Raw genomic sequence first — 12,424 nt, 5'->3', positions numbered from 1 at the left:
GTACAATGTTACAAACCTCCGTCCATCGTTCTCCAGGCACTCTGTCAGTCAGATCTAATCCCTTGAATCTATTTGTCACTTCCACTGTATAATTGTAAGGGATTTGATTTAGGTTATACCTGAATGGTCTAGTGGTTTTCCCTACTTTCTTCAATTTAAGTCTGAATTTGGCAGTACGGAGTTCATAATCTGAGCCACAGTCAGCTCCTGGTCTTGTTTTTGCTGAATGTATAGAGCTTCTCCATATTTGGCTGCAGAGAATATAATCAATCTGATCTCAGTATTGGGCATCTGGTGATGTCCATGTGTGGAGTCATCTCTTGTGTTGCTGGAAGAGGGTGTTTGCTATAACCAATGCGTTCCTTTGGCAAGATGATCAGCTGTTGATAAAAAAATTTTTCCTTATGTAGAGTGGAGCGGTTTATCCAAGTTTAGGTCTGACCTACTTTTTTGAGGCTTGGCCTTTGCGTGTGTGTGTGTGGCACGTTTAGGTGCTCAGTCGCGTCTGACTGCAGCCCCATGGACTGTAGCCCGCCTGGCTCCTCTGTCCATGGGTTTTCCAGGCAAGAATACTGGAGTGGGTTGCCTTTCCTCCTCCAAGGGATCTTCCCAACCCAGGGATCGATCCAACATTTCCTGCTTCTCCTGCATTGGCAGACGGATTCTTTACCACTGAGCTACCTGGCCTTAGATAATTAGACTTCACCTCCCGTCCTCCATTAGAGTTTCCACAACTCCCCAGATATCAATGCACCTCTTTATCAAATTTTTCATGTACCCCATGTCCTGTCCGTCACCAAGTGTATCAGTCAGTATATGAGAAAATAATACATCTTTTATTTTAAAATGAATGGCTTTAGTGGCTTCACCCTCCATGCCATCATTTTGCACTTAACTTTCACAGTTTATTTCATATTCAGCTCCCTAATTTTGACACTTTTAGGGCAGGAAATTTACTTACTTTTGTTTGTTTGTTTGTTTTACTTTCCTATATCTAGATCTATACCTGTATCACACATGAATGTGAAAGTTAAAGTTAAGTTGCTCAGTCGTGTCCAACTCTTTACGACCCCGTGGACTGTAGCCCACCAGGTTCCTCTGTCCATGGGATTCTCCAGGCAAGAATATTGGAGTGGGTTGCCATTTTCTTCTCCAGGGGATCTTCCCGACCCAGGGATCGAACCCAGGTCTCCCACATTAGAGGCAGACGCTTTAACCTCTGAGCATGGTAGATAGTAAAAAACAAAAAACATGGGGGAGCTGTCAAATAACTGAGTGAGTATAGTCTGTCTGATGGAGGGCAACTTCTTTTAGGGCTAAATGGTTCTGATAGTACTACATTATGACATTAGATGAATAGATAATGTAGAGTATCCATAAAGATACAGAAGAGAGAGTACAAGCTAAGAAATGGGTAAAGAATAAAATCAGGAGGAAGGAGAAAGACTGGACAAACATATTGAGGAGATAAAAATGGTAATTATGTCTAGAACAGATGATGGAACCTCCAATAATTTGCCCAAATTGCTTTTTGGGATCCTATGTTATCATTAATTGATTAATTCTAATTTCTCTGTATCAGCTGTCTAAATTAGGTTTAGTAGAAGGAAAGATGAGATCTAATGGGAATGACTGAGACTTAAGGAATATAAGCACACTTTTCCTATATAAGAAGACATGTCTTATATAAAATAAAAAGAGTAAAAGCTTTTTGTGGTATCTCTATTATAGTTTGATAAACTTTAACATAACATACCAAATGTATAGTAAAATTTATATTAAATTAGCTGACAAAATATGTGGTATCCACGTAGCAGTTCAGTTCAGTCGCTCAGTCGTGTCTGACTCTTTCAACTCCATGTACCACAGCACGCCAGGCCTCCCTGTCCATCACCAACTCCCAGAGTTTACCCGAACTCATGTCCATTGAGTCATTGATGCCATCCAACCATCTCATCCTCTGTCATCCCCTTCTCCTCCTGCCTTCAGTCTTTCCGAACATCAGGGTCTTTTCAAACGAGTCAGCTCTTTGCATCAGATGGCCAAAATATGGAGTTTCAGCTTTAACATCAGTCCTTCCAGTGAACACCCAGGACCAATTTCCCTTAGGATGGACTGGTTGGATCTCCTTGCAGTCCATGGGACTCTCAAGAGTCTTCTCCAACACCACACAGTTCAAAAGCATCAATTCTTCTGCGCTTAGCCCTCTTTATGGTCCAACTCTCACATCCATACATGACCACTGGAAAAACCATAGCCTTGACTAGACGGACCTTTGTTGACAAAATAACGTCTCTGCTTTTTAATATGCTATCTAAGTTGGTCATAGCTTTTCTTCCAAGGAGTAAGCATCTTTTAATTTCATGGCTGCAGTCACCATCTGCAGTGATTTTGGAGCCCAAAAAAATAAAGTCAGCCAGTTTCCCCGTCTATTTGCCATGAAGTGATGGGACCAGATGCCATGATCTTCGTTTTCTGAATGTTGAGCTTTAAGCCAACTTTTTCACTCTCCTCTTTCACTTTCATCAAGAGGCTCTTTAATTCTTCTTTGCTTTCTGCCATATCTGAGGTTATTGATATTTCTCCCGGCAGTCTTAATTCCAGCTCATGTTTCTTCCAGCCCAGCATTTCTCATGATGTACTCTGCATAAAAGTTGAATAAGCAGAGTGACAATATACAGCCTTGACGTACTCCTTTTCCTATTTGGAACCAGTCTTTTGTTCCATGTCCATCCACATATCAGTCTGACTCAATTATCCAGCACCAGCTGATATTTATTTAACCTTTCTCTTTAATGCTATTGAAGGTAATAGATCATCCATGACTTATGTTTTAAAATAACTAATTTCATTTTAAATATCTGAAGCTCTTATGTGTGCTTCCTAGCATTTGTAATTCAAGAATAGGCAATAAGGACCTTTATTTTTATCCTAAATATCAGCGTTGTAATGCCAGTTATTCCTGTTACCCCTAAAGCATTTCTCGGTGTTAATGTTCTTTTGTTTTAGTCAATAAAATCCAGTTCTATTAACAGTGATGAAGCTATATATTTCCCATTACAAACTTTTTGATCACACCAGAATCAAATAGTCAAATATAAAGGAAGATGACTTCTTGGAGATAAATAATTTGTTTATAGAGTTGTTTTCATTTAAAATCAATACTTTAACATTTTCCTTTTGTTTTATAACTGGTTATTTCTACCTAATGACTTACTGATCTGATATTTACTGAAAATTCCCTGCTATCAAGTCTTCTAAGAAGTGCTAAAACTACCAACCACTCCAGTTTTCAGAGAAGCAGATGGGATAAATGACTGACTAAATCAGTGGGATTAAATATAAGTAGAATAAAGGAAATGGTGGGGTTTAGGGGGAATCAAAGGTACTCAGTAAGGGAGATCATAATAATTTTAACTTAAGTAGTAAGTGTATAGTGAATGTATGGATAAAGGCAGATGATCAGTTCTAATTCCTCGTTATAAAGTTGTACAAAAGGTTTAAAGTTAGAGTGTACCCTAGACTCTAGGATTAGTCTCAATCTATTTTGAGAAATATCCACTTGTGCCTCTAAAGAACTTTTAACACTGTACTCGGCCAAACCATCTACCCATTGTGAGAGGTGATGCAATCAGTAAAACTGTTTCCAGTAATATAAGAGGTTGAGTCCAACTCAGGACAATGTTTTTTACATAGAAGATAATAAATATTTACTATACATTGGAAACCCCTGGAATTATGTTACATTCTGATGGTCCAGTCCTTGTGAATAAGGCATAAATCTTCAAGAATCAACATATACTTACCTGTAATAATAATGTAACTGGAACTATAAGTTGTAAATTTTCCAATTAATATTTATTTTTTGCTAACATTAAGCTAGATTAGTTTTTGACAATCACATAGCTATATATTTTCCCCAACTTAATTGTTGAGCTAAAATAAATAGTCATCAAAAATATATTTTTATATTAAAGATTGTATTTTATACATATTTTATTTAAACTTTTGATAACTAGATGAAGAAGTGTGAGTACTGTTGTACACCATTGGAGTATGTGCATGCATGCATGCTAAGTCAACTTCAGTCATGTCCGAGTCTTTGTGACCCTATGGACTGTAGCCTGCCAGGCTTTTCTGTCCGTGGGATTCTCCAGGCAAGAATACTGGAATGGGTTACCATGCCCTCCTTCAGAGACTCTTCCCGACAGAGATCAAACCCACATATTGGCAGGCGGGCCTGATAAGCCCCACATTGGAGTACAAGGTAGTATCTTCTGTAGAAGGATTTGCATTCATTTATCAGGGTGACTCTATCCTAGAAAAAGTGAAATATACTTTTTAGGAGGTTACTAGGAGAAGGCAGTGGCAACCCACTCCAGTACTCTTGCCTGGAAAATCCCGTGGACGGAGTGGGCTGCAGTCCATGGGGTCGCTAAGAGTCGAACACGACTGAGCAACTTCACTTTACTTTTCACTTTCATGCATTGGAGAAGGAAATGGCAGCCCACTCCAGTGTTCTTGCCTGCAGAATCCCAGGGACGGGGGAGCCTGGTGGGCAGCCATCTATGGGGTCGCACAGAGTCGGACACGACTGAAGCGCCTTAGCAGCAGTAGCAGCAGCAGGAGGTTACTAGATCTGAGTTAATACTAATCCCTGCTGCTGCTGCTGTCACTTTGTTTTAGTGACAGGAAAGTCTGGAGAAGAGATGTGTAATGGGCACATAGAGGTATGATGGGCATAGAGTATCAGAGTATTTGTGTCCCGTGTGAATGCTCATCAGAGGCTACCTACTGCAGAGGAGACTGTCAGTAATCAAATGGACAAGACCAGCTGTCCTGTGGATATCAATCAGCCTTTTCACCTACCCACCCGAGTATTTGGTCAGTGAGCTGATATGCAAAGGGACAGTGGCAGCCTGGGCTCTCAACAACTTGAGCTCAAATGTGGGACTTCTTCTCATTAAGGCTGCTCTGGCTACTACCACTGTTGAGAGCCCAAATTTCCAACAGAAGAGGCAAATTTCAAACAGAAGAGGCATCCTAAAAGGCACTATTCCCTAAGGGATCATCAAACCACAGTGGCAGTGATGATCCCTTCCATCATGAAGGCGGCAGTGATTTGTCTTCACTGGAATAGACACTTCTTTAAAATATGGAATTAACTTCTCTCACTGCGGTATTTCGAGAAGGCAATAGCAACCCACACCAGGACTCTTGCCTGGAAAATCCCATGGATGGAGGAGCCTGATAGGCTGCAGTCCATGGGTCGCTGAGTCGGACACGGCTGAGCGACTTCACTTTCACTTTTCACTTTCATGCATTGGAGAAGGAAATGGCAACCCACTCCAGTGTTCTTGCCTAGAGAATCCCAGGGACGGGGGAGCCTGGTGAGCTGCCGTCTGTGGGGTTGCACAGAGTCAGACACGACTGAAGTGACAGCACCAGCAGCAGCAGCACTGCAGTATTTGTATCTGCAACTCCATCTGTTGATTTAAGGAATTTCTTGGCCACTGTCTTGATAGCCAGTACAAAACTAAGAAACTAGTTTTTCAGCAAAAGAGGTACAGCTCTGGCTACATGGAATTCACTGACTTTATCATATACTAATCTAAGGAACTAGCTTGGTAAACACTGTAAAAGACTTATTTCACATACGAGTTGTAACCTATGAAGTTAGGGTGCTGTCCTAGCTAATGTATGAAACAAAGAGAGACAAATAGCTATGTATGGTGCCATTTCTCCCTTAGAATATGTAGATCCAAGAATAAAGGGAAATAAGTGGTGCTGGTTTCTCCACTATTAAACTGAGTAACTCTTCTTCTGGTAACAAAATACTGTTTCAGGCATTGCTCAGTAAGGAAAACAGGAGCCACTTTAGCCATTTCAAACAAAATTTAATATACACAGTTTAATTTCAGTGCTATTGGAAGGACTAGAAGAGCAAAGGAGAGAAAATGGGAATATCTGGCGAAGGAAAAAAGGATTTTTAATGTTTCGAAATTTCCTGTATCGTGGTGTGCCTCTGTACCATAGGACCATCATACTACATGATTGCTATTGGTGTTTGTTTGTTTGTTTTTGGCCATGCCTTGTGGCATGAGGGATCTCAGTTGGCCGGCCAGGGACTAAACCCATGCTCCCTGCAGTGGAAACATGGAGTTCTAAACACTGGACTGCCAGGGAAGTCCTGTGATTACTATCCTTATTTTCAAAAATTCAACAGTTCCTCCAGATTGTTTGGAAATAATTGTAAAAGATTACAAGAAGTAGATGTGATCCTATAAAGTAGTTTGTATGTAGAAACATTCTTCAGTCCAGTGTGTTCCATTCAATTAAGGTGTATTTGTTATGCTTCCTTTACATATATAGGCTCAGGGCCTAATGTGGAAGTAACCATCTGTCCTCAAACAAAGCAAAGAAAGTCTAACTTATTTTCAGAACCTTTAATCAGGAATTAAATTTCTTTCATAAGTGTGTAATTTTTAAAGAAGTTGCAGACATATTTTATTATAACCTAGGCCAATCCAGTTTTCATACCTATGTATTTTCAACTTTCTACTGAAAAGTCACTTAAAATAGAATTCCATGTTCAGAAATTTAATTGCAAGTTCTTCAACTTCGGTACTTCTGTACCTAGACAGAATGACTCATTAGGAAGGGCCCATTGTTTATACACCTATCCCTTGTGGATTTCTATATTCCACCTCAGGTCTATGTCTTACCTCGTCTCTGGAGTGGTCAGTTCCTGCTGTGATGATCATATCTGTCTATACCAACAGAGGTACTAATCTCTTCTCATGCTGAGATATGGAAAATATTCTCTCTTGATTCAACTGAGATACCATTGGACTTTACAGGAGGAACCTTCACTCTAAAGCTAATGAATGTATGACTAAGCAAAAAGAAAAAAGTGGCAAAACCAACCAAAAGATTAGCTTAAAAGAAATTCCGTACTTTGCTGTTTTATCTAGTTGATGGTTATTTCCCTTACCTCAGCCTTCATTTCTAGGTCCATTATTTCTAAATCCTAAAACTTACTGGCTTACAGAATAGCAGTCAATTACGTATTTTGTCTGATGGTTTTAGGGCTTGACTAGACACATGAGGGCAGTTCTTACTTGAGATCTCTTGTGTGGTTGTGGTCAAACAGCATATGGAGTCATCTCTAAAGCTGTCTGATGCTGGCTATCAGCTAGAACACGAACATGTAGCATCTCCATGTAGGCTCAGCTTCCTCCCAAACAGAAGGTTGGTTTCCAAGATCATCCCAAAATATCAGGTGGTCGGTATATTGCTTTTAATGACATTGCCTCAAATTATGTCATCTTTGTTGTCACAGACCTGCCTAGATGGATGGGGCACCGCCATAGACCCTACCTATTGATGGAAGAGAAATGTCAATGTTAATATTATAAGAAGAAACATAAGGGATGAAGCAAAATTTTCAGCAGTTCTTTTACCAAAGATCTGTTAGTGGTAAATGCTCTCATTCTGACTGAAAGTGTTGTTTTGCTTTCATTATTGATTGCTGTTTAACTGTGTGTAGGTTGTAGGTTGACAGTTATTTTCCCTAGGCACTTTGAAAATATAATTTCATTATCTTTTATCATCTTGAAAATAGGTTGTCAGCTGTCAGTGGAAGGGTTTTTAAGAAGCTGTTACCTTATCTGCTCTTCTGTAAGATAAGCTCAAGAACTTGTTAGTCTGTTATAACAGTTTCTGTTATAACCTATGGGTTCAGGGAGGGTTTCACTATCACAGCCACTTTATACTTTGGAAAGTAGGATTACAGGGATAATGTCATTGCCTAAGGTCATATGGTTTATACTTAGCAGAATGACCTATTGAAATTGGTCTTGGTCTAGAGAACTCACTTCTAAATACCCTAAACTTTCTGACTGAAAAATTTAAAGTTAATTATATTCAAGAGATATTTTTTTAGTTGGTTTCATAGAACTTTAGAAAATTTCTAAATTTAATTGAAAAGAACGTTGGTACTTCCCTGATGGTCCAGTGGTTAAGACTCAGTTCTCCCAAAGCACGGGGCCCCAATTCGAACCCTGGCGAGGGAACCAAGATCATATATGCCTCACAGGGTGGCCTAAAAAAGAATATTAAATAACCGACAAAAGTACAAAATATCTTTGCCTTAGAATTCAATTCATTTTCTTCTTCTGTTTTTCTAAACTTACCTTTTTCTACCTTTTATTTTTCTGAGAGGAGAATGAGTCTGCTTGGTTGAAATGAGTATCCCCAAAAGATTTTATTGGTAGATGGTCTTGTCCCAAGAGACAGTTTTTAACAAATGAAACAACTGGGGTAATAAAAGCAGGAAAGAAAACTGTCTGAGGTGATACTGCCGACAGACAGCATCACATAATTTGGAAGAGTGAAGACCTGTCTTAAAGCTTGAATAAAAATTTCCGTCTTATGGACCAGACTAGGTCAAGGTGAACTTAGCATCCATGTACTAATACGTGGGGCTTCCCTGGTGCTCAGACAGTGAAGAATCTGCCTGCCAGTGCAGGAGATCAAGGAAACCTGGGTTCGATCCTTGGGTCTAAAAGATCCCTAGAGAAGGAAATGGCTTGCCACTCCAGTATTCTTGCCTGGAGAATTCCATGGACAGAGGAGCCTGGTGGGCTATAGTCCATGGGGTCCCAAAGAGTTGGACATGACTGAGCAACTAACACACACACATACATACACACACACACACACACACACACACACACACACACAGACCCAACACATTGGGTCATTCATAGAGAAAAAAATAGGTAAACTGGTTGTTTTGATGCATTTAAAAATAAATAATTTGCTTAAGTCTTTTACTTTGTAATGGATTGATTGTGTATCTTAGAAATGCCTTAGAATTTACAAAGCATACTTGGATTGGAAATAGTATTTCTAAGATTGAGAGGAGAAAGGAAAACAATGACTGTTTATTTTAGAGGATGAGTACACATCGTACCTTAGGTAGTACCAGAGGGATAATAGAGATATATGAAACTATCTTTAAGCCCAAGGGGCAAATGTGACACTAGAAATTTGAGGTGAACACCCACAAGAAAGAAGCCTGGGACACACTGGAAATTAGTAGAGAACAAAGGATAAAGGAAGAAACAGGATGAGAAGATCTAAGACATTTTTCTTTAAACAGTGTTAGAGTGCTTATGCTTTTTTAATTTGGCTAGTGCCTGTGTAGCCAGCATGGATTAACCCAGGTTAATATGCAGATCTGTAAAAGCAGACTGAAGGTGAATTACCAGAAAGACTGAAAAGTTTAAGAGACTTGGCAGCACTGGGAATTCCCTGGTGGTTCAGTGGTTAGGACTCAGCACTTGCACTGCCACAATCCAGGTTTGATCCCTGGTAGGGGAACTTATATTCTTGGAGCCATTTGGTACAGCCAAATTAAAAGAAAAAAGAAAAAGAAGAAAGGAGTTTCAAAAGAGAAGGAATCTTTAATAGTGTCATGTTTTACCAAGAGGCCAAAAAAAAAACTGTCCATTAGATTGAGCAACATAGAAGTCATTGGTGAATTTGTTGGTGTTAATTTCATAAAAGTGTGGGGGCAGATGTTAATTATCAGTCGACCAAGGGGACTTTGAGATGAAGACTAGAAACAGCAGAAGGACATCGTGTAACTGTAGATCACAAAGCCAAGGGAAGAGATTGTGTTTGAAATTTCCTTGAGAAAACAATGGGTCAAGTGAATATAAAAGTTAGATAATGTCAGTATAAATGTTTCTTAGATAATATGTGAAAAGATAAAGCCATTCATAATAAATAAACTCAGAGTTACAGCAAAAAAAGGTAATTTTGTAATAATAATACATGAAGTATTCTTAACCCTTTCACTACAGTAATTCTTAAATCTCCCGGTTTCTCAGAAAGGCCTTTTTGCTAAGGTTTCCCTTCTTAAAAGTAAAATCATACAGTTTTTGTCCTTTTGTGACAGGCTTATTTCACTTAATGCAGTGTTTTCAAAGTTCATCCATGTTGGTCGCCTGTGTCAGAATTTCCTTTTTAAAGCTCAGTAAGTGTTAGTCACTCAGTCGTGTCCGACTCTTTGCAACCCCATGGACTGTAGCCCACGAGGCTGCTCCATCATGGAGTTCTCCAGGCAAGAATACTGGAGTGGATAGCCATTCCCTCCTCCAGGGGATCCTCCTGACGCCCAGGAATAGAGCCCGGGTCTCCTGCGTTGCAGGCAGATTCTTTACTGTCTGAGCACGAGGAAAGTGTATATACCACATTTTGTTTATCCATTGATTTTTTAAAATTTTATTTATTTTAATTGGAGGTTAATTATTGTACAGTATTGTGATGGTTTTGCCATACATCAACATGAATCAGCCACAGGTATACATATGTCCCTTCATCCTGGATCCCCCTCCCACCTCCCTCCCCACCCCATCCCTCTGGGTTGTCCCAGAGCATTGACTTTGGGTGCCCTGCTTCTTGCATCAAACTTGACACTGGTCATCTCTTTTACATATGGTAATGCACGTGTTTGATGAACACTTAGGTTGCTTCTGCTCTTTGGCCCTTATGAGTATTACTGCTGTGAACGTGAACATACAGATATCTCTGTGAATCCCTGCTTTTGATTCTTTTGGAGGTATATCCAGAAGTTGAATTGCTGGATTATGTGGTAATTCTATTTTTAATTTTGTTGAGGAACCACATACTGTTTTCCATAGCAGTTACACCATTTTACATTCTCACCAGTGGTGCACTAGGGTTCCATTTTCTCCACATCCTCATCAGTTCTTGTTATTTTATGTTTTTTTTTATTTTTTTAATAGTCATCAATCCTAATGAGTATGAGGTGTTATCTTGTGATTTGGTTTGCCTTCTTTTCATAAAAAGTCTAATGCATTTTAAAAGCTCTTTCAATCTTGATTAGTTAAATGTATGTATCACAAGAGTTTTTTTACTCTTCAAATTTTTTCCTCAGAATTATTCTAAATAAAACATTTCTCTCATATTTTTGATCTGTTATAAACAATTTCTTTATTATAGGGAGATGTGCTTATAATAAGGCAGTAGTAAAATTGTGTCACAGCCCTGATTGCATATATTGAAATCTTCCAGCAGTAAATGATGGAACCTCAGTCTTAGGTTTCTTTCACTCTTGGCTCTTATCTTGGCTCTACTCCTTCCTTTTGATCTAGAGAGATCTTATTTGCCATGTTACAGTGGAAAGATAAGTACCTGGTAATGAGGTGGGATTAATCAGCTAGGAAATAACATTCATAAGGTATTAGGAGTAACTATGATTGTTATACAGATTTAACTGCAGTATCTGGTCTTATAGTGGGCATCATACTCTTCAAAGACTTAGTTGTGAAGACTTAGTTAAGCGGTCTCAGCACTAAGTAGAAGAGGAATGAGCTAGTTTGTCACACTTCTGGCCCCTCGTAGTGTGTTGTTCGTGCTAAGCCTAGAACCGGCCCCCAGCAGCACCGTCTCAAGGAGTAAGGTTACTTTTTAGCAGGAAATACAATGCCATGAAGCAAAGCAAATAAAGTAGTTATTTTGCAATAAACTACTCAGAGAATTCCACATCAGTCTCACATTCTGGGAAGTGGTGCATCTTGCTTCTAATCTTGAGATCTGTGGCTCCTCAAAGCTGAGCCAACAGTATTTAGGATGTCAGCTGTGTTCATTTGCTAGGGCTGCCATAAGGAAATAGTACAGACTTGGGTAGCATAAACAACTGAAATTTGCTTCCTTATAGTTTTGGAGGCTGAATCAAGCAATGCTGGCTGGGTTAGTGTCCTCAGAGGCCTCTTTCCTTGTCTTGCAAATGACTCTAAAGGAAAAACAGAACATAATTTATTTTGTTTAAATTTGTTTAAGTTGTTTAACTTTATTTATTTATTTTTTACCATTTTTAACTACATATGGTGTTCTTTTAAAATCTGAGACTGATGTATATCTCCCACTTACATAGCTGATTCCACCAAATTAACTATAGAAAACATGATTTTAATTTTGCTTGTAGTAAAGGACTCCAAAATACATACTCTTTTAAGATCCAAGACTTTTTTCCCCTGGTGAGTATGTCCTCATTGTTGATTTGATAAATTTTCACTCTGTTTATCAGTGATACTGCTTAAATTCATCAGCAGCAAAATTCAGTTTGCATGTCTCTGTATCAAAATAAGAGGAACATGGCTGGAGCTAGAGATTATCATACTAAGTGAAGTAAGTCAGACAGATAAAGGCAACTATTTTGAAGAAAAAGAACAGAGCTCAAGGGTCAAAATGATCTGAAGTTGAATCCTTGTTCCATCCATTTACTAACTCTGTCACCTAGACAGGTTAATTAACCTTTTTATATTTGTTTCCTAATCTAGAAAATGGAGTTAATAATAGTTGCTTTGTTAAATTGCAGAAATTAAAGGAG

General features: G+C 38.9%; 1 protein-coding gene across 39 annotated transcripts in view; it reads left to right on the top strand.

The window, feature by feature from the left end:
- The window catches only part of SWT1 (SWT1 RNA endoribonuclease homolog), a 107,721-nt gene that overhangs the window by 78,306 nt on the left and 16,991 nt on the right, over positions 1 to 12,424 (top strand). Inside the window, exon 17 of one of the 39 annotated variants that reach the window (XR_015143116.1) lies at positions 7,343 to 7,479. The exons of the other annotated variants lie outside the window; for them this stretch is intronic. The gene's annotated coding sequence lies outside the window, so the exon portion shown is untranslated. The remainder of the gene's footprint in view (positions 1 to 7,342; positions 7,480 to 12,424) is intronic. 39 annotated transcript variants of the gene reach the window in all.

This window comes from Bos grunniens, chromosome 16 (genome assembly GCF_055505025.1).
Source record: "Bos grunniens cultivar Pamir isolate PY7600 chromosome 16, Bosgru_T2T1.0, whole genome shotgun sequence".
Taxonomy (NCBI): domain Eukaryota; kingdom Metazoa; phylum Chordata; class Mammalia; order Artiodactyla; family Bovidae; genus Bos; species Bos grunniens.
Note: the sequence above shows the minus strand (reverse complement) of the source record. Positions and strands in the feature narration are given on the sequence as shown.